This window comes from Siphateles boraxobius, unplaced genomic scaffold, assembly GCF_051911475.1.
Source record: "Siphateles boraxobius isolate OS27281-9 unplaced genomic scaffold, OSU_SipBor_1 65, whole genome shotgun sequence".
Classification (NCBI taxonomy): domain Eukaryota; kingdom Metazoa; phylum Chordata; class Actinopteri; order Cypriniformes; family Leuciscidae; genus Siphateles; species Siphateles boraxobius.
The window spans coordinates 4198875-4219764 of record NW_027509192.1 but is presented as its reverse complement, the minus strand read 5'-3'; the positions used below and the strand labels follow the sequence as shown (position 1 = coordinate 4219764).

Below are 20890 nucleotides of genomic sequence, written 5' to 3'. Positions count from 1 at the left end.
TAATATTTTTATGACCTATTTATCATATGCATTACGAATGAAAACGATACTCGGTTACTAACGTAACCTCGGTTCTCTCTAGAGAGGGAACAAGTATTGCGTAACCGGCCGTGCTCGCGTTAGTATACGTTAGTATCGTTCTCTTACGAGAGGTTCTCTCGTATTGCGTAAGTCTAGCTTACGCTACGGGAACACTTTGTCAACGCCGTGCGCGCCAAGCATTCACCATGAGACCCCGGACTTTCAGGGTAACCCCATAAGTGAACAGTAAGGTGGCCAGCCACGCGGGCCATCACTTGTACATAAGCAGACGTAGGAAATACAGAGCAGCGCGCCGGTCTGTATAGGCACATGGCACATACCCTACTTAGTGCAGCTCAAGCAGGAGAGCTGAGTCATGTGAGAGTGATCTGAGCAGGAGATCTGGGCAGAATACACCTCTCCTTCAAACTGACAACAGTTTAGCCTGCAAGGCAGGAACTTCTAGGTTATAAACCCTGACAAAGGTAGACGGGGAGCTCCAGCCCGCCGCTACACATATGTCATGGAAAGAAATTCCACTGGACCATGCCCACGAAGAGGCCACGCCTCTCGTGGAATGAGCCCTGATGCCCAAGGGCATTGCAGACCTTTCGACGCATAAGCGGCTGCTATAGCGTCCACTATCCATCTGGACAGGCTCTGTTTCGAGGAGGCGAGACTCTTGGTGCGCCCACCAAACGAAACAAAAAGCTGTTCCGAACGCCTGAAGGAGGCAGAGCGCGTAATGTAAACCCTCAGCGCTCTGACAGGGCAGAGGAGATTCACATCACTTTCGCTGTCAGATGCTGGGAGAGCTGACAATGAAATAACTTGCGCTCTGAATGGAGTGCCCATCACTTTAGGGACATAGCCATGTCTAGGTCTGAGGATGACTTTAGAGTAATTCGGCCCGAACTCAAGACACGACGCGCTGATAGACAGCGCATGCAGGTCCCCCACACGTTTTACTGACGACAGTGCAGTCAGAAAGACGGTTTTCAGTGATAGATGTTTCAGCCCCACGGAGTCTAGTGGTTCAAATGGAAAAGCTTTCAGGGCCTCGAGGACCAACAAAAGATCCCACATGGGAACCGACGGGGGGCGCGGCGGATTCATCCTTCTAGCTCCTCTAAGGAAGCGGATGACCAACTCGTGTCTTCCCAGTGACTGGCCGTGCGTCGATTCTGCGAACGCTGCCACGGCCGCCACGTATACTTTGAGCGTGGATGGGGATCTTCCCTTATCCAGCAGCTCTTTTAGGAAGGTGAGCAGATGCGCCACCCCGCATGTCCGCGGGTCCAGACCTCTGTCGGTGCACCATCCAGAGAACACCGACCATTTAGATGCGTAGAGCCTTCTCGTGGAAGGGGCTCTAGACTGCGTGATCGTGTTCATCACTCCTTCTGGCAGGGCAACGAGTACCCGTTGATCAACCATACATGCAGAGACCAGCGCTCTGGATGGGGATGGGGATCGTGCCGCGACCCTGAGAGAGGAGATCTGCCCTCACCGGAATCGGCCACGGAGCTGTATGTGACAGCCATGCTAGTTCCGGGAACCAAATCTGATTCTCCCAACGCGGGGCTATGAGGAGCACCGATTGACGCGTTTCCCTGATTCTCTTGATCACCTGTGGCAACAGAGAGACAGGAGGGAAAGCATATAGGGGGAGGCTGGGCCAAACCTGGGCCAGCGCGTCCTCGTCCTTCGAGAAGAACGTTGGGCATTGAGCGTTGTCTTTTGACGCAAATAGGTCGACTTCCGCTCTGCCGAATAGGCGGCACAGTTTCTGGACCGTTTGGGGGTGCAGGGACCATTCCCCTGGGGGAACATTGTCCCTGGACAGTTTGTCTGGGCCGTCGTTCGAATGGCCAGGCACATGCGCCGCCCTCAGCAAGCGCAGGTGCATCTGAGACCAAATAAGGAGGCGTTCCGTCAGATTGCAGAGATTTCTGGATCTGACACCGCCCTGATGGTTTACATAGGAAACCACAGACATGTTGTCCGAGCGGACAAGAACATGCTGGTCCTGTATGAACGGGAGGAAGTTCTCGACCGCTATCATCTCCAGACAGTTTATGTGAAAACCCTTCTCCTGGTCTGACCACTGGCCAAAGACCGGTCTGCGCTCGAACAGCGCGCCCCAACCTGAGTTGGACGCGTCTGTCGAGATGACTTTCCGATAAGAGATGTTTCCCATCATTACTCCCTGCTGGTACCAGTCGGCCACTAACCAGGGCTGCAGAGCCGCTATGCAGGTCTGTGTCACTCTGATTTTCTGGCCGCCAGACACCCAGGCTCGGCGGGACACGCGAGCATTAAACCAGCGTTGGAGCGGGCGCATGCGCAGTAGGCCCAGCTGATGCACCGCTGCAGCTGATGCCATACAGCCCAAAATTCTCTGAAAAGTTTTCAAAGGGAGAAAGCTGCCCTTCTGGAAAGACGCGGCTAGGTGGTGAACACGGCGCGCACTGTGTCGATAAACGAGCCGTCATGGTCACCGAGTCCAGTTCCATTCCTAAAAAGGAAATTGACTGGCTGGGCAGTCATGAGCTCTTGGTCTACTTGACCGTGAGACCCAAGCATTCCAGATGACTGAGAAGCACTGTTCTGTGAGATAGCAGTTCTGTCTCTGACTGTGCCAATATCAGCCAATCGTCCAGATAGTTCATTATTCACAGCCCCTGACTTCTCAGGGGGGCGAGCTCCGCGTCCATGCACTTCGTAAATGTACGGGGTGCTAGGGACAGGCCGAACGGCAGGACGGTGTATTGATGTACCTGACCGTCGAAGGTGAATCTCAAAAATTGCCTGTGACGGGATACTATCTGAATCTGAAAATAGGCATCCTTCAGATCAAGAGAAATAAACCAGTCCCTCGGGCGAACATGCGCAAGGATTTTTCTGGTCGTAAGCATTTTGAACGGTCTTTTCGCAAGTACTTTGTTCAAATGTCTCAGATCTAGGATAGGTCTGAAGGCTCCGTCCTTCTTGGGTACGAGAAAATATCGGCTGTAAAAGCCTGACTCGCTCAGAGAAGGCAATACCTTTTCTATAGCCCCTTTGCACAGCAGCTTTGCTATTTCTGCGTGAAGTAGGTGTGCAACTTCCGCATTCACTATCGTCGCGTTAACCAGAGGTGCCTCTCTGTCACAGTTAACGCGGCCATGGCTCGTCCGATGGCTTGGGCTGCGGCTTTGGTGGCGCGGAGAGAGAGACCCGTCGCACTCCTCAGATCCGTAACCGCAGCTGGATCCCGGCCCTTCTCATCCCACTCACGGAGGAGGTCGGCTTGCAGGATCTGAATCACAGCCATTGAGTGTAGAGCAGACGGGGTCTGGTCGGAGGCGGCATAAGCGCGGCCAACCAAGGCGGACGTGGCTCTTCAGGCTTTAGATGGGAGGGCTGACCGTGACCGCCATCTCGCAGAGGGCGGGCAAAGGTGCGCTGCGACCGCCTCTTCCACAGGGGGAATAGCCGTGTACCCTTTCTCGGCGGCGCCGTCGACTTGGGAGAGCGACGCGGAGGCCTGTGACTGAAGTCTTGAAGAAAAAGGTGTACTCCACGACTTCGTCAGCTCCGCATGAAGTTCCGGCAGGAATGGAGCGGGCCTAGTTGCTGAAGCTGTATGGCGGCGACTCTGAAGGTAACAGCCGCCGAGCCTGTTCTGCGCGGGTTCCTCTGGCAGCGACCACTCGAGCCCGAGACGGTCAACAGCCTGTGTCAGCAGGTGCATCAGTTCCGCATCAGCTCCAGCGCGGGTACGGGTAGATTCCTGGATCGACAAGGTGGCAGAATGAAGCGACCATTCCTCTTTGTCCGATGCCAGGATGGAGCAGCAGTCTTTCGTGGCGTGTTCCTCGGCCTCATCCTCCGATGTGACCGCAGTGAGGCTCGTAAGCGGCAGCTGCGCGTCAGTGAGGAGAGGCGGAGAAGGCGAAGGCGAGGCTTGAGGGAGGTTTTCCGGCGAGCACGTCGCTGTGGCCACAGGTTCCGGCAGGGTGACTGCTGCGGTGTTAAACGCCTCGATTCGAGCCCGCAGGGTCGACAGTGGAAGCTCCTCACAGAGCTCGCAGCCCCCGGACGCGAGGGCGAGCTCTCCGTGTTCGAGGTCCAGGCAGAGAGCGCAGAACAGGTGGCGGTCTCCGGCGCTGAGCGGGGCTCTACACGAGCCGCAGGAAGTGCGAGGCATCTTGAAAAAGATTCTTTTTCAGAAGAAGGCACCTTTTTTTTTTTTTTGCAAGGCAAAAAGAATACGTCGCCGGATAGCGTAGCTCGCACGGATGGCTGAAGGTGGCGAAGACGGCCGGCTTCCTCAGCGCTGTCCTAAGCTGGCTGTTTTTCAGCCTACAGCCCCTACTTTTATACGCTAGGCCACGCCCATTCTGGCGGGCTGTGACGCTATGAAGACGCGGGCACCCTTCATTGGGCGTGACGTCACGCCGGGCTCACTGGTAGGCTGAAGCAGTTGCCGCAGGGCAGCCAATGAGCATGCGAGATGGCCTGCTCTAGGTCTGCTAGCTGCTGCACTGCGTTGACAAGGAATACAAAATTAAGGATAATTGTTTGGCTTCAGTATCTCGAGAAGATGAATCTTTCCCGTAGCGTAGCGTAAGGTAAACTTACGCAATACGAGAGAACCTCTCGTAAGAGAACAGCAGAATCTATCTATCTATCTATCTATCTATCTATCTATCTATCTATCTATCTATCTAAAGTTAATCTATTCTACTTCAGCAATTAAAAAAATGAATGTTTGAAATGTTTGACTATAGTCATACTTGCCTATGGTTGAATTGAATAAAAAAAGGTCAGCAGCAAAGACATTGGTTAATAAAGTGAGATTAAATACATAAAGTAGACATACTGGAATTATTGCAGGTTTGCGTAATATTCTGAGTTTGCATGTCACTGTTTTTATTCATTTTGAGAGATACTGAATCTGTTTTTGTGCAAGTGAGATGAGTAAATGCTCACATTTATTCCAGAACTATAATAACCATCATGTTTACACACAACGCCTCTGCAACTTACACCCGATTTCTCTAAACATGGGGACAGGAGAGCTGTCCGTCAATAAAGTTGAATTTGAAAAAGCAACTCAGATATTTTGTTGTAAATTTAAAAGTAATCCATAACTTTAGTTACTTATTAATAATAACTGACTTAAAATGAATCTGTAACTCATTACTTATAATGCTTTACTCCCAACAATGGGTATAAATTTAGAGAAAATGAGCCTATAATCAACTTAATACACAAAGGAGGACGCAGACAGAGGAGAAATGTGTGAAATATTCAGCTGTATTGTATAGTTAATGAAACCTTGGCTGTGGCTCACTGCCAAAGGCCAGGAAACTCGGAGCTTTGTGTTCTTGTGTCAGACTGTTGACTCTAAAGACCTCCATATCCTGAGGCTACAGCACAGATTTCTGACACAAGCACGGATGACCCTTTCTGGCTGACAGAGACACTGACAATCTGTATTGACAAACCTGCCACACTGGCGTAAAACCAGGATGAAACGCAACATGGTAGCTGCCTGCTGGCACGGCGCATGGGCAACAGCGGGTGTGAGGGTAAAGAGAAAAGAAAACAAATACATATTCATTCATTTTTGAAGAACACGCACAGAAGAAACACACACACACGCAAGTGTATTCGGGGACTGGTGCATGATTTTGGAACAGTGAGCAAACATAGCCAGAGGATTGCATTAATATTTAAAATTATTTAATAAAATGTCCTCTCGCGCAGTTGAAGGAGGACACTTGGACTGGTTCTCTGCTATCCAAGACCCCCTGTCCTCACAACCCACACTAAACATGTCGACGAATGACTGATGGGAGCTATCTGCATTGGGCAAGTGTTTAAAATATGAATTTTTCACTAGCAGCCTTGTAAGGAGATGGGTCGCACAGTGAGGGTATCATTAAAACGAATAAAAAACGTCGCATGGAAAAAGACAAGCACCTTTGCTCAATCATGCTAACGGCTTGGCGGTATCGCGGATATCTTCAAGGCTCATTGCTCAGGGCGCACAGCGTGAGCCGACGAAGACTATAGTGGAAGATTGAGAAGCGTACGGACAGCGTATGTCCTAAAGACATGATCCGTTTTCCTTTACGTAACGCTCTCAGAAGCATAACTCATTTAAGGGTACAAGGTCTTAGACATTCATTTTGATCATAGTACAGTGATTTCGCTTGTAGCGAGAGGTAACTGGCATGCAAACGAGTGCGAAAGGAGAAAACTTTTTCAAACTTTGAAGGGGAGTGCAAGGTTCTTCAGCATAACACAAATTTAACAGGTCGAACCTTGTAGCTCAAGTTGTTGTCTTGAAGGTTTTGAAGGTTGAATGTTTTTTCTTTGAAGGCATTTCAGTCTTAACCTTTAAAAAAAATGCTCATCCGTACTCATTCAAACTGTCTTTGACACAGTTAAATGATAAGCTAACACTGACATTTACAATCTTCACACAAATTGGCCTTTCTACAAAACAGATGACATTTGTGTCTCTCATATTCATAAAAAGAGTGCCAAAATATTTATTTTTTTTAACAACAAAAAAATTGTGTCAATAAATCACTTGTTTTATTCATAATCGAATTATGAATAATACATATTTTAATGTATCTGTTTAGCTTCAGATGGCTAAATATAAAAAATAAACTAAAAATAATATATATCTGTGAATAATTGAAACTTAATATATATATATATATATATATTTACACACACACACACACCATACATCAGATCTGACTGAATGGAATGTTTAAAATATAAATATTTATGGTAACACTTTTGTTTAGGGTCCAATTCTCATTAACTATAGTTACTTGTTAGGATGCATATTACTAGGATATTGGCTCTTTATTAGTACTTATAAAGCTTATTCTGCATTGCCATTGACCATATTCTACATCCCTTAATCCTACCCAATACCTAAACTTAACAATTATCTTACTAACTATTAATGAGCAGCAATTAGGAGATTATTGAGGCAACGGCCGTAGTTAATATTTAGTTCATAGTGAGAAATGGACCCTAATCTGAAGTGTGACCATATTCCTTTTTTGACATAATTTTTTCAAACCAAAAACAGCACTAGAATGCCCCGACTGTTTTTGCAGCCGGAAGACCCAATCATGTTTGTCCTGTACTGCAGCCACTCCATCTGCTGCACCCATAATGCAATTCTCCTCTAATTTCCTAATGTTCCTCTAATGACTGCACTGGGTGCAGGAAGGCTAATAGAAGGGTCGTTTGTACTAGCCTATCCTGGCGACAGAGTTTAATAAGAACCAGAGAATGCAAACTCCATTATAAATTCACCAGACAAGAATATTCTATTACTAGAGGGAAGGCCATGAAATGCTCATTACGGAGGTAAATATGCCATGCAGGTTTGTTCTTAGCCTTGAGCAGCATGAGGTCACGGTTAGCGCCGCACAACAAAAGATTCGCCATTATGATGAACAGAAATTGAGGTGCTTTAGTATGTATAAAGAAGGACCTGAAGTTGTAAGCAAAAAAATAACTTCATTTTTCATGCTGTGTTGACTATTAATATGTATACTGTTTAGCATAAATACCTCTTACCACTCACTTTTTTTAAGCAAATCAGCAGTACATTCATTAGCAAAAGAGTGAGTCATACTTTCTGAAGATGTTTTCACCCTTGAATCGCAGCGCTTTTCAGACGCTCTTCAAAAGAGGGGTTTCCTTTAGATATGCATATGTATGCTGGATTTTAGATCATTGGCATAAAGCCCTGGCACAGAGCAGAGGAAGGCCATCTACACCAGAACCTGTTCATTTTATATATAAACTCAGCAGACCAGTACACTATTTAGACAAAGCCGCAAGGAAAAATGGTCTAGAAAAGCTGTGCACTCAAGTTTACAAAAAGAAAGGAACCAAATAATTACTTTAAAGTTGCATGCAAAACAAAATATCTCCTACAAAGAGGTGGCCTTTGCATGTTATATTTAAAAATGTTCTCTCATTTTTCACTTGTAGCCTAATAGTCTATTTATAAACGCATTCTATCAACTGTTATCCACGCATTCTATGTCTTTAACCATAATGAAATTATACTTTCAAATATTAAACTAAACTGCCAGTAGGTGGCGGCAAGTCATTGTCTTAATGGGTGAGTCATTGAATCATTCAGTCAAACGATTTGAATATCTAATGATCTATGTAAAGAATAAAAAATAAAACTTTAAAACAGTTCAAATGTTGACTTGTATCTTACTAAGATGTGATTATATATAGTTTAGACTCTTTATTATACACAGAAATGGACCATGGTGAACATTTTTAGACAGTTTGTGAACCCTGTTTTGTTTTCAGACAGTTTAATATAACTTTTAAAAGTCCAGTACAAACCTTACTGTGTTTCATCAACGCATGGTCTAAAGCACACGGCGCAAGTGCAGTTAGGGCGTGTCCGAATTCACTTTTGCTAGTTCAACTACAGGAAAAATGGTCGGTGCACCAGGCGCATGGTCTAAAAGGTTTGGTCCTTTTCTCTTAATGAGTGATGGGTGTGTTTTGTGTGTAACATGCAATAAACCAATCAGAGTCTCATCTCCCATTCCCTTTAAAGCCAGTTAAGCTCACGCCATGGCGGATTCGCTACATACATGGCAGAGTTTGCAAGCGGTAAACTTTACCATTATCTAACGAGGTTAAAACATCTATGGGACAAAGTGTACGCACTTTGTGGACCCGCCATTAGGCGCACATTACTAACGCGCTCTTTAAATAACAAAATAAAATATTGCGCCATTGACTTTAGACCAGGTTTCAGTTGGTCAATGGCGCAGTCTATTTCAGTTGCCTCAAAATACCAACGTGCCAACAAATGTGCCTGAATGACGTGAAAATGATAACTGCGTCGGGCTGAAACTAGCAAAAAACACTTGCGTTACACAGCTGTATGATAGGGCCCTATCAGTGAGTCGTTGAGTCATTCTTCAGAACGATTCGTTCAAAAACGATGATTCATTCCGTAACAAAACATTACTGTGTTGCTCAGGGCTCAGGGAATTAGGAATTATTTTCATTGGTGAAATAAAAACAGACAATATACTGAGACAAAAATGTAAGTCACTTATTATAAACTTTTTGTTTATTGAACTGTTGTATAAAATCACTATGACAACCGCAAACGTGATGATATTCTGGAAAACAGCACTCTTGCTCGCGTGGTATTGCTTAACTATCCTTTATAAATATTAAAAACAAGAACACACACAGTGACATTTTTTGCCCCATATCTTGAATTTTGGGGGCATTTTTATTAACTTTGGTGACATTTTTGCATCAAGCCCTTGTTCATTTCAGACTCTGGTATATGCGGTGTGTGATGGCAAGGAGCGGAGGCTTCTTCTGTGGCGAGGCCCGTTTCAATTGAAACGGGTGAAACATAGCAAAGGCCGCTACTCGTCCCATATTACATAAAGAAAAATTCTGGCCAATACAAGAATCTGATAATCTGCTGACCCAAGCCCTAACCGTGACCCTTAATGACCCTGAATTCTTACATACTAAACCAGCAGAAATGTTCCCAATGGATCTTAGTTGTGAAACACGACCCAAAATTATTTAAAACATCAGCAGGGTCCTCCATAAACATACTATTTTAGAATTCATGAGGCTTTCATGAGTAACAGGAAGAGATGCTTCTTGAGTTTTATTTCATTTAAAGATGTCTGTAGGACATTGCTGGAAATTGCTTTGAATGCAGGCGACTATCTCCTCTACACTCAATTGAAATTTTGCTCAGCAAAAACTCATTAATATAGTAGTACATGCTTGAGAAAGGCAAATGAAATTTCAGAGAGATTATTTAGGGCAGGCAGTCTAGCAGACATCCTTGCCATTTTTTCATTTAACCTTAATTAAAAGCAAAGAAACAGGCAACAATACCTCATATTCTTAAAGAGGTCTCCACTGTTTCCAATCCCCAAGAGAGAATGTTTTTCTGTTGAGGGCACTATTGTTGCAGCTGAATGAAATCCATCCCTCTACCAAATCCTGAAACATTAACTTTTGAAGACCTTCAGCTTGTGTTCATAATTCTTATGTTACATATGGGTTGTGTTCCCCATTTAACACACATTTTATGGTAACACTTTATTTCGATAGTCCACTTTAGACATTCTACTAACTATAAGTAACTTTCCAGCTACATGTCAACTAACAGTCATTACTGTATTAGTAGACTGTCTGCTTAATATATGCTAACACTTTATTTTGTTGGTCCCCCAACAGATATTCTACTGACTATAAGTAACTTAGCAACTAGAAGTCAACTTGTTCTCCTTACCCGAACCCTAACACCTAACCATAACCTAACAGTCTACTGACAGTCTACTACAGCCTACTAATACTCTAATGACAGTTAGTTGACATGTAATTGAAATGTTACTTCTCATAATTAGAATGTCTAAAGTGACTATCAAAATAAAGTGTAACCCATTTTATCATTGGTCAAGGATGTCAAACTTTTTTCATGCAACAGACCTCCACATATGAGGGACCAGTGGGACCCCCATCCTAAAACCAATCCCATCTCATGTGAAAATTAAAGTATTTTATGAGGTTGTGATTGTGTATGAATTTGTACGATGTAATCCACATAAAGCTCCCTATATAGCAACCAAATAGCAATGCCCTGGCAAACATCATGATCTGGTGTGTTTTCCAAAAGCATCGTTAGCCAACTATGGTCACAAGTTCCATTGAACTCTATTGGTAATGACGGAACTTGTGACCCTAGTTGGCTTTGGGAAACGCACCCCTTGTAAGTTTTATATGGGTAAGTACCACTCACATTTTCTCTGAACATGTAAAAATCCAGCATTGTCTGACATCAGACTGATAAAAAGAGGTTTAGTAATTGGCAGAGCGACAGAAGATAAGGAAACGGGCAAAGACTCACATCTCAGGGCACTGCATGACATTAGCCAAGAACAAAACAGTTCAACTGGCAGCGGACCAGCAGTCCAACATAATTTGTAGTTGCTCATGCTGCAGAGGGAAATCTGTGATTGAAACAATAAAATCTCAATGACTGAAGCAGACAGAAGTGGGACGCTTTCCTCTGGGGCATGTTTGGACACGTTCGGAGAACTCAGACGCCTCTGATCTCGGTTCAAATTCTGGGAACTGAGGTTCTCTTTAGCGTAATATTTAAATGACAAAGTGGCCCATTTGACACGATGCCACACAGTCCGTCTTCTCTCATCAACATGTTTCATGGGTTTTCTTTGATCTCTTCAAGCTTGTAATCACATTAGAATGCATTTAAAAGCATATCGGTTATTTACATATTATCACATTATAGTGGTACAAAACATCTAGGCTACTTAGAGTGGATGTTGAAGTTCTGAGTGGAAATGCACTGGACTTTGTTTTCTTCAGACTGGTCTGAATATTAATGCATGGGTATCAATACATAACACACAAACACACAAACACACACACACACACACATATATAATATATATATATGTGTGTGTGTGTGTGTGTGTGTGTGTGTGTGTGTGTGTGTGTGTGTGTGTGTGTGTGTGTGTGTGTGTGTGTGTGTGTGTGTAAAAGATCACCTAACCCTACACCCAAACATAATCATGTTTTATAGAGAATATAAAAAGAATAAACTTAATGAACCGAAATGTGTAGGAAAATGACACTTATAAAAATTATATGTGAAAATTATATTTTAAGCTGCTAATCTCTTACCTCTAAACCATAATAATTTCTTAAAAATATGTACAGTAAAAATAACAGGTGGACAAGTATAATAACAATATAATTGTTATTTTGTCCATCAGCAGCTGGTTGGATGGTTGTGATGGATTTTGGTTGCCCCGCCCTCATTGCAGTGAAAATATCTGAGAATAGAGGAGATGTTGCTGCAAGGAAGGGAAGTTAGTTTGACTACAGATTATGACGATGGGAATTAAAAAGAATAATGATGTGCACAGATAAATTATTTATAATAAATACTGAAATATTCAATTAAAAAAAAGAGAAAAATAATAATTATTCTGGTCTCTAAAATCAAAATTCTCCTGTGTTCAAGTGAAAAGCCTCAACACATTGGATGTTCTGTTTTATTTTTCTCTTTAACTTTAGTTTTTTCTTCTTTTTGAATCATTTAACTCTTTTTTTTATGGAATATGGGGTCTAGGAGCACTGTGACGCAAGCAAAGGCAAAAAAAGAAATCAGCTAAAAATAGAACACTTGATACGATTTATGGCTTTGATTGATTTGGGGCTTAGATGTGACATTTTCCTTTTATTTATTGTTTCCTGTACCCTTGGTGCTCAAGGTCTTTCCACCCTCAAGTGAGCTCTTTTTTTTTTTTACTGTTTCTCTTAAATTGAGTAAGGCTGGGATTTGGATTGCAAAATGTGGTCCCACATCAGCATAAAGCAGCATTTAAGCTGAGGCAGCACAGATATGGCTTCTTTTATATGAGAGTTGAATAAGGTACAATTGAACTATAGAGCTGAAACCCACTGCTGCTATTTTAAAAGAATGATCAGAACGAAAAATTGTTGAAGGATGATGCAAGTGATTTTTTGTATGTACATTTATAATATATGAAATACTTATACACCACCGTTCAAAAGTTTCTTTTTTCAAAGAAATCTCTTATGCTATTTATGTTTTTTATTGTAATATTTAAAAAGTACTTTATACCTGTGAATTTTCAGTATTATTTCTCCAATCTTCAGTGTCACATGATCCTTCGGAAATCATTCAAATGTGATCATTTGATGGTCAAGAAGATTATTGGATGAATAGACGAGTTCAAAAGAACAGCATTTATTTGAAATAGAATTTTTGAAACGTTATAAAAGTCTTTCACTTTTGATCACTTTAATGCATCCTTGCTGAATCAAATGATTAATCTTATCCCAAACTTTTGACCGGTATACATGCTGGTAGATGCTGTAAATTAACCATCTGTGCTCTTACAATTTGTGTCTAGGTTATTACAAACTAAATAAAAAATAAAAATAAAAAACAGAACAAAATAGTTTGAAAAAAGCAATATCCCTAAAAACCTCCAAAATCAAGATTTGGCAACTGGAGCCCCAGATTCTCAGAAGCAGTATCTCAGCCTTCAACATGATGAAGAGGTACGAAGCTGCTCGGATAGGCCAGACGACTCGCCATCTTCATCAGCGACAGCTCAGGAATTGAACAATCTCCGAGGAAGGAAACGCTGGTCAGCATGATGCGTTCAAGTGTGGAAGTAGTTTCCGATCTCCAGTCAGAAAAGGCCTGGAGTTTGACGTTAGCCCACAAATCCTGGCATCGCTAACAGATGACCAATGACAAAACTCTCCACTCGACACGAACAGCAGACTGTATAGGAAAATAGCCGTTGGAATATTTAGCTACAGGGCTGATATGGATTTTATAACTTCACGCACATTTTTCTTTTATGGGCATGAATAAACCCTCCATAAAATTGAACAAAAACACAGTGGCTGCATTTCATTCCCAGGACCATAACGTACTGTCCGGACTCAGAGTCATAACTAAAGTCCAGAGGCTTTAAAAACTCGTACATTTCAGACTTTGTAACTATGTCTTTCATTTTTTTCATTTAGTGCTCAACTGGTTCTAAGATACATTGCAACCCTGCCTGGCTGCCTAAACACTTCAGTGGAGAAACATGATGAACTGTGTTAGTTACTTTTAATTAACTACAAATAGTGATGCTACTTACTTAACTACATACAGTATTGCATTAGCATGAGAGTAAAAAAGCTGTTTTCAAAATGACTAGTAACAAGCTACTTTTTCTTAATGGGTAGCAGTGTAACATTACAAAATGCTGCTGCTTGTCATGTTTTTTCACATGCTCTGCAAATTCTCTGACACACACACACACACACACACACACACAGAGTTTTTTTCCCAAGATTATCCAAGGACGGCTAATATTCTGAAGAATATAAGTAACAAGAAGAGGCCCCATTGTCTTCCATAGTATGGGGAAAAAATAATATGGATGTCAATGGGGACCAAAAACTGTCCCGACACATGCTGCCTCTCTATGTGAGGAAAGTTTTGCGTCAAAAAATGTTTTTTTCACCGCACTTACCACATGAATAGACATGCAAAAGGTTGGGAAACGTCAAAGTTGTTTAGTACAGCCCTGTTTGTAACTAAGTTCAATAATCAATACAAAATCTAAAAATAAATGGATTTACAATGTTACGATAGGTAATAATAAAGATCAGGACACAACATTTAAATTCAAATGAATGTGAACATTTATTTTACAGCCTAATTGATAAATATTTTCTTATTTTCTTTGTACAATAAAAACAAATCTTATGATACAATAACTTATAACATATATACAATAACAAAAACACTACCTACATTTGAATACACTGTAAAAAACTTTCATGGACAGTATGCAGCACAATACAGTACACAAAAACAGGTTAAGAAAAAACGAACATTAGGGCCATTGTAAGGGCATCTTCAATATTGCGCTTAGCGTGCGCTGTGGGGCCTGCCGCTTCTGTTATTAAATTTTTGGCATTGTCGCCTTCCTCTGTCTTCACCCAACTTTACATAGGTCCACACTGTGCCGTCTTTCGCCGTTTCACGCCTTTCGGCTGAAAGTGGGTTTATTGGGCCAGGCTCGTCATCTCGTGGCGGACTGCGTTGTCTTGGCACAGAAGGCACATTTGATGAATCAGGATTTTGCACTATTGCAAAAAAAAAAAAAGAGAACAGAACAGACTAATTATTTTTTAGTTCATGAAATCATAATCTTGATAGGATTAATTAGCCCATATGATTTCTAATAGCCTGACAAATAATAATAGCAATAGAATAATAATAATGAAAAGGTGTGTGTGCCGGTGGAGGTGTGTGCCTGACGTAAAAATGTGAATGACTGGATCGGTCATCAAGAAAGTTGCGTGTTTGCGTTGGTAACAGTGGTGGTTGTGTGAGGGGAAAATGAATATGATAACCGATCCGATCGGTATAGTTATAGCCTACATTAGGTAGTTAGAGATGGATAACTTTACTTTTAAGTTACGTTACAGCGATTATTGAGCTAGTCTGCCTCGCAAAGTATAAAAAGATAGCGAAGAGAAATATACCTGGAATATTATCCGATGGAACAAGGTCAGTTCCAGGATCGGAGATGTCCAGCCGGCTCTTTTTTCGACGGGGAATGAATTCATTATCTGAATCACTCTCAGCGCTGGATGAACTGTCCAGGGACCAAGAGACATTGCTATCCGTATCTGCTCCTCCATCAGACTCCTCATCGTCATGCATTCTAAGCATGGTAAAAACCTATGTGGCTCTCATTGTTCTTTTTGATGACATTTTGTTAGCTCAAATGTATAATATTTATTAGCGTCGGAATAGCGTGAACAAAAAAAGACAAATCGTTGCTAACAGGGACACTCATTACAGAGGCGGGAAATGTAGCGGACGTTTTATGATATCTAATGCGTGCGGTCAAAATGACCGCCATGGCCATTCTAGGCAGAAATACTCAGAACTGTTTTGTGTTTTCTGATTTTAATAAAATAACAGTGTCAGAATTAAATATACACATATTTAGGAAAAGTCAGAGTCATACAGCCACATGGATTTTATTTTAACAAAGTTATTACACTGTACAATTCAAAAACGGTCAAAATGACCGCCTTGGTAGTTCTAGTGTTAACTAAGCTAAATGTACCTGCTAAATGAATCAATTTAACTGAAACTTTTATGAAACGTGTTTAGCTTAAGCTAAAGTAGCTTCCCTAACACTGCTCCACGGGCATAGTCTGTAGTCCTTGAGAAAGGGGAACGGGGAAGCCTTCGACACTAAATTGAGGTTAGCACGGTTATGGACTTATTAACTGAACTCAACTTCTGCCAAGATAGCAGGATTATCCAAGATTCTCTCTCACTCTCTTTTTTATATCAGTACAGGAAGTGGTCCTATTTTTATTTCTGCCCAGGTTAATACCTCAGGTCATTCGCTTCTCAAAAGAAGGTACGGAAGCGCCAAGGGTAGGCCTTGAAATATCAGAGCGTGTGGCTCCATTACTTAGTTCAGATAATATATCTTTGTATTTCACAAATCCAGAGCTCACTTTCCACCTAGTATGCAGTCCAAGTCATACACAAAGATAACAGGCACACAGTAAATGGGTCCCTATGCTGTGGATTTTGAATTGGCCCTCTTTCCCGGAGCCAGCCGTATCTTTCTCAACTCATCCGAGCACTACGCCGTATGCAAGTGCTACCCCACTCAATAGGGATAAAAGTCACCTTCCCCAAATCTCATTGAAGGAAAAGTCACGCTGGAAATAAAAGCTACAATCTATTCTGCCGGCACACTGGGTTCAAGCTCAGATAGGACTGGGACCCTCTTCTTTTCAGTTCCCTGCAGTCAGCCGGGTAGAGGGATGAGAAAGATGAGGGGGGAAAGGATGAAAGAGCTGAAGCAGTCATGGAATTATAAATAAAATTAGAGACTTCTTTTTCCTGGTTTACAAGAGAGGGTCATATCCGGGCTACGGCATCTCTTTCTTTCTCTTTTAGATTCCGTGTTATTTTTTCTTTTAAAAAAAGTTTCTTTTAAATCACCATTGGAAAGAACATTACACATGCGGAGTCTGGAACAAGCGCTCCATTAGCTGTCAATGCAGAACGATAGACGTGCTGTTACTTTAAGGGTTTGCCAAATGACTTTGTCCTTTAAGTAGCAGCCCATAATTTGGTGTTCACAAAGAAAAAGCCCCAAAAGTGGTGTCTGGCTCTGATCTGTGCATCCTGGGAGAGTTCTGAGAATAGTGGGTAACCATGATCTGCTGAACCTAAGTTAAGACACTTAAAGGGATAGTTCACCCAAAAATGAAAATGCTGTTATTAAAATATTGTCATAGTAGGGGGGAGGGGGGAGGGGGGGGGGGGTATATGGAAGTCGATGGCTATCGTCTGGTTACCAACATACTTTAAAATATCTTTTGCAAAACTCATACAGGTTTGGGGCAACATGAGGGTGAGTAAATTATGACAGAATTTTCATTTTTGGGTTAACCATCCCTTTAAAACTGGGACGGATGTTTTACGGACAATGTGGTTTAACAGCATTCTTATCAACCAATCATAATTTGTTGTAATATTAGTTATTAATGTATCCGCCATCGGATTCTGTTCCCTGAATGTTCCTTATAGGAAGTTCTACACTGTTAGAAGTAAGGGTTCTAACTAAAACCCTCTCGTGTTTTTAATTAAATTAATGTACTATATTTTAGTTCTAAAATGTTTTTTATATCTATCTATCTATCTATCTATCTATCTATCTATCTATCTATCTATCTATCTATCTATCTATCTATCTAGTATCTCTCAGTCATCATTGTATTGCATTATTTGTTTTGACTAAAGAGCTTTGATCATAAAACTAAGCATTTAAATATCATCTTCCATTTTATTGGGAGATATATTAACGACTGATATTTGAATGTATTTTATGCAAGTAGTCTGCTGTTATAAAGATCTCATTGATTTACGTTACAAGCTATCGCATTTTCTTCTTAATTATTGGCCATATAAATATCAGCAACTCCACCAAATTGCTTATTTTTGCTCAATTTGGTCCTCTGAATTACACTGAAGTGTTTTTTCTTCCTCAAATGAGCTCCTATATCCTATATGAATCATAACAACCTGATGTTTCAAACATGATACTCGACAAAAACACATATGCAAACTTCATTTAAGGTTTTTTTTTTATATTTAGCATGAACTATTCCGTTTCAAATAATTCACTATTTCTGACTATTATTTCATGTTCACGATTCCTGAAAATCGACGCAGGAATCAATGAAACAGGGAACCTTCTCCCTTATAAAAATGAATTGATTCATCAGAAAAACAGTATTTTACCCAACTCTGATGAAATATTAATATAGTTTATGCATAATTAATGTAAAGTACAAGTAAAACTTAAAAACGATGTCCAGTCTCCCTCTGATTTTCAATTATAAATTCCAGTCATGTACTGATTTAAACAACAGCAAGAATAGTGCTCTGCTTGACCATTGTTTCCATGGGAACAGCTGTCTGTGTGATGGCTGATCGATGGATGTAGTTATTTGAGGCCTGATTCACCTCATAACATCAGCTTAACTCTCTTCTATGTCACATTCGATTGGCAGACAAGGGCATTACAGTGGAGATGGCAGAGATAAGCTCATTATGAGGTGAACGCCGCTGACCCGAAGCATAAATTCATAAGGATTTGGATCCAGGACTTCTAGATCAGTGTCGGACGACAGCGCAGGGAGCTAGCTAGTAGGTGGACTAGAAGGAAAAGTGCAAAATGAGGGATGATGCAACAGATGATAACATTGATGCAAGCGAGATCAAACATTCATCTGAAGGTTTTGTGGGTTCTTTCGTGGAAATTGGTTTCGGCCCGAGCGCAGTAAGATGTAGAACACTGCCAAGAAATTAATCAATAGCCTACTTTTTGTCCTGATTTTTAATAAAAATCTAAACATCCTTAAACAAGATTTAATTGTTTTAATTTATGTTTTACTGAGCAGCAAAACTGCATAAAACAACTGTATCACTTTTGCTTGCAAAAAAATCTTATTTGATACCCGCAATACACACTGTAAAAAATATGATCAATAAGATATGACAACATATGTTATTACATTGCTTTAACTCATAAAACATGTTGAACATTTCTTAACTTATTTTTATAAGTTAAACAAGATTAAAAAAAAAATTAAGTCAGTTTAATGTAATTGTGTTGATGTAAGTTAGGCATATTATGCGCCAGAGAAACAAACGTGCAGCCATCTTTAAAAATGTGTCTTTACGGTAGCTCTGTATATTTATGGCATCACTGTCGAAGAGTAATTAGTTGAAGTGGATTTGCTAATTGTAGAGTTAATAAAAGTTATCATGAGCATTGTAATGTTTGAAGCAGATGTCATAATAAATGTCAGTAGAACGGGAATATTTCAAAGTGAGTGGTCTATTCATAAATCTGTAAGATGTTACCTTCATGTTGTGGAGATAAAAACCGGAAGACAGAACACAACGAGCGCAGCGCTGAAAAGGGAACAGGTGAGGGCTAACATAAGGTCTATCGATTTGATTGGTCTTCAGGACCTGATTTGCTCAATGTTATAAAATTTTAATGTAAAACAACACAATAAACGTGAACATAAATAGTGTATAATAGAGATATACATCCTGGAAAAGGATCACAGGTTCCAAAAAATACTAAGCTGCATACCTTGTTCCAACATTGATAATAACGGAGTATCAAATCAGAATATGATTTCTGAAGGATCATGTGGCACTGAAGACTGGCGTAATGGCTGATGAAAATTCAGCTTTGGATCAGAGAAATAAATTATATTTTAAAGTATATTCAAATAGAAACCATTATTTTTAATTGTAAAAATATTTCACAATATAAATGTTTCTTTCTGTATTTTTGATCAAATAAATGCAGGTTTGATGAGCATAAGAGACTTCTTTCAAAAACATTAAAAATAGAAATGTTTCCAAACTTTTGAATGGTGCTATGTGTGTGTGTGTGTATATATATATTTTGTTTTGTTTTTTAGTTTTGTTTTTAAATGCTCACACACAAATACCACTAGAGAAAACGTTTTTACCAGGTAGGTATGTTAGTTATTTTCCTCAATAAAGCTTTTCACCTTTTCATCTCACACTGAAGCACATTTGTCAGTCATTCATTATCAGGGTAAATGTAACTATGGCAGTAATTCTGGTAAGCAGGAGTGACCCCTGACCTTCATATTTCCACGTCCTCCTCACCACTCCTGTCTCCGCTCTTGCCCGTCCTTCTGTCGTCGCCGGATTGTTCTTTCCCTGACCGCATATCCTCCCTTGCTCATTTATCCAGAAAATGTGGCTGATTGTCTCACTCTCCCCACTGACACTGATTACATGCACAAACAATGTGTTTACCGAATTCTCCCCGTAACGAGGCGCAGCTAAGTACAATATTGTTGGTCTAATGAGCTCGTAAATGCAATATGCTGGCATTCTGTGACAATCAGCAGGCTGGCCTGTAATTGATGAATAGACCTGTAATTTTACAACGAGGCAGGAAGAACTTTCAGATGAGTACAAAGGAGGAAATTAACCAATAGAGATTGCTCAGACACAAAAACAGTCACCCAAAAGCCTGAATATGTGAAATGCACGCCTCTGTATTTGGACTACACTATTAATTGTTCTGGATTATGGTGATTTGGTGTGAGAGGGGTAATTAGACAATGCACCGCAAACGACAGTGGGAGGAGTACAGCCGCATCGATGTCTATAAACAAGTTAAACAGGTCACATTTTTCCACTTACAATGTTAGAGGACCTGTTATGCTGTTTTACATTTTCATCTTTCTTTAATGCGTGATGTTGCTGTTTGATCAAGATAAAAGGGTCTGCAATGGTACAAAGCACAAAGTCACCCTAAAGAGATTCTCTATATCAATAAGCACTGTTTCTGAACTCGCTCGCTGCATCTGAAACCGAATACTTGCCCACTATATAGTATGCGAAAAACAGTATGTCAAAAGACTAGTATGTCCAAATACATAATAATCGAAAAACAGTAGGGGAAAAGTCCCCTGATGACCTACTACTTCTGCTGAGATTCTGAAATGCGCATACGATGGACACTTGGACACTAAAATCCCATGAGGCCATGGGAGAGGATTTATGAATGGCAGTGAAGCAACGCAACTGATGCTGGTAGGTCACGTGACAGCAACAACATGACGGCTGTAGTACGTACAAAATTAAATA

The 20890-nt window shown here is 41.1% G+C and overlaps 1 protein-coding gene across 1 annotated transcript in view; it reads right to left on the bottom strand.

Annotated features, from left to right (window-relative positions):
- Positions 1 to 11205: 11205 nt before the first annotated feature.
- The window catches only part of accs (1-aminocyclopropane-1-carboxylate synthase homolog (Arabidopsis)(non-functional)), a 258310-nt gene continuing 248625 nt past the window's right edge, over positions 11206 to 20890 (bottom strand). Inside the window, exon 16 of the transcript XR_013196616.1 lies at positions 11206 to 11215. The gene's annotated coding sequence lies outside the window, so the exon portion shown is untranslated. The remainder of the gene's footprint in view (positions 11216 to 20890) is intronic.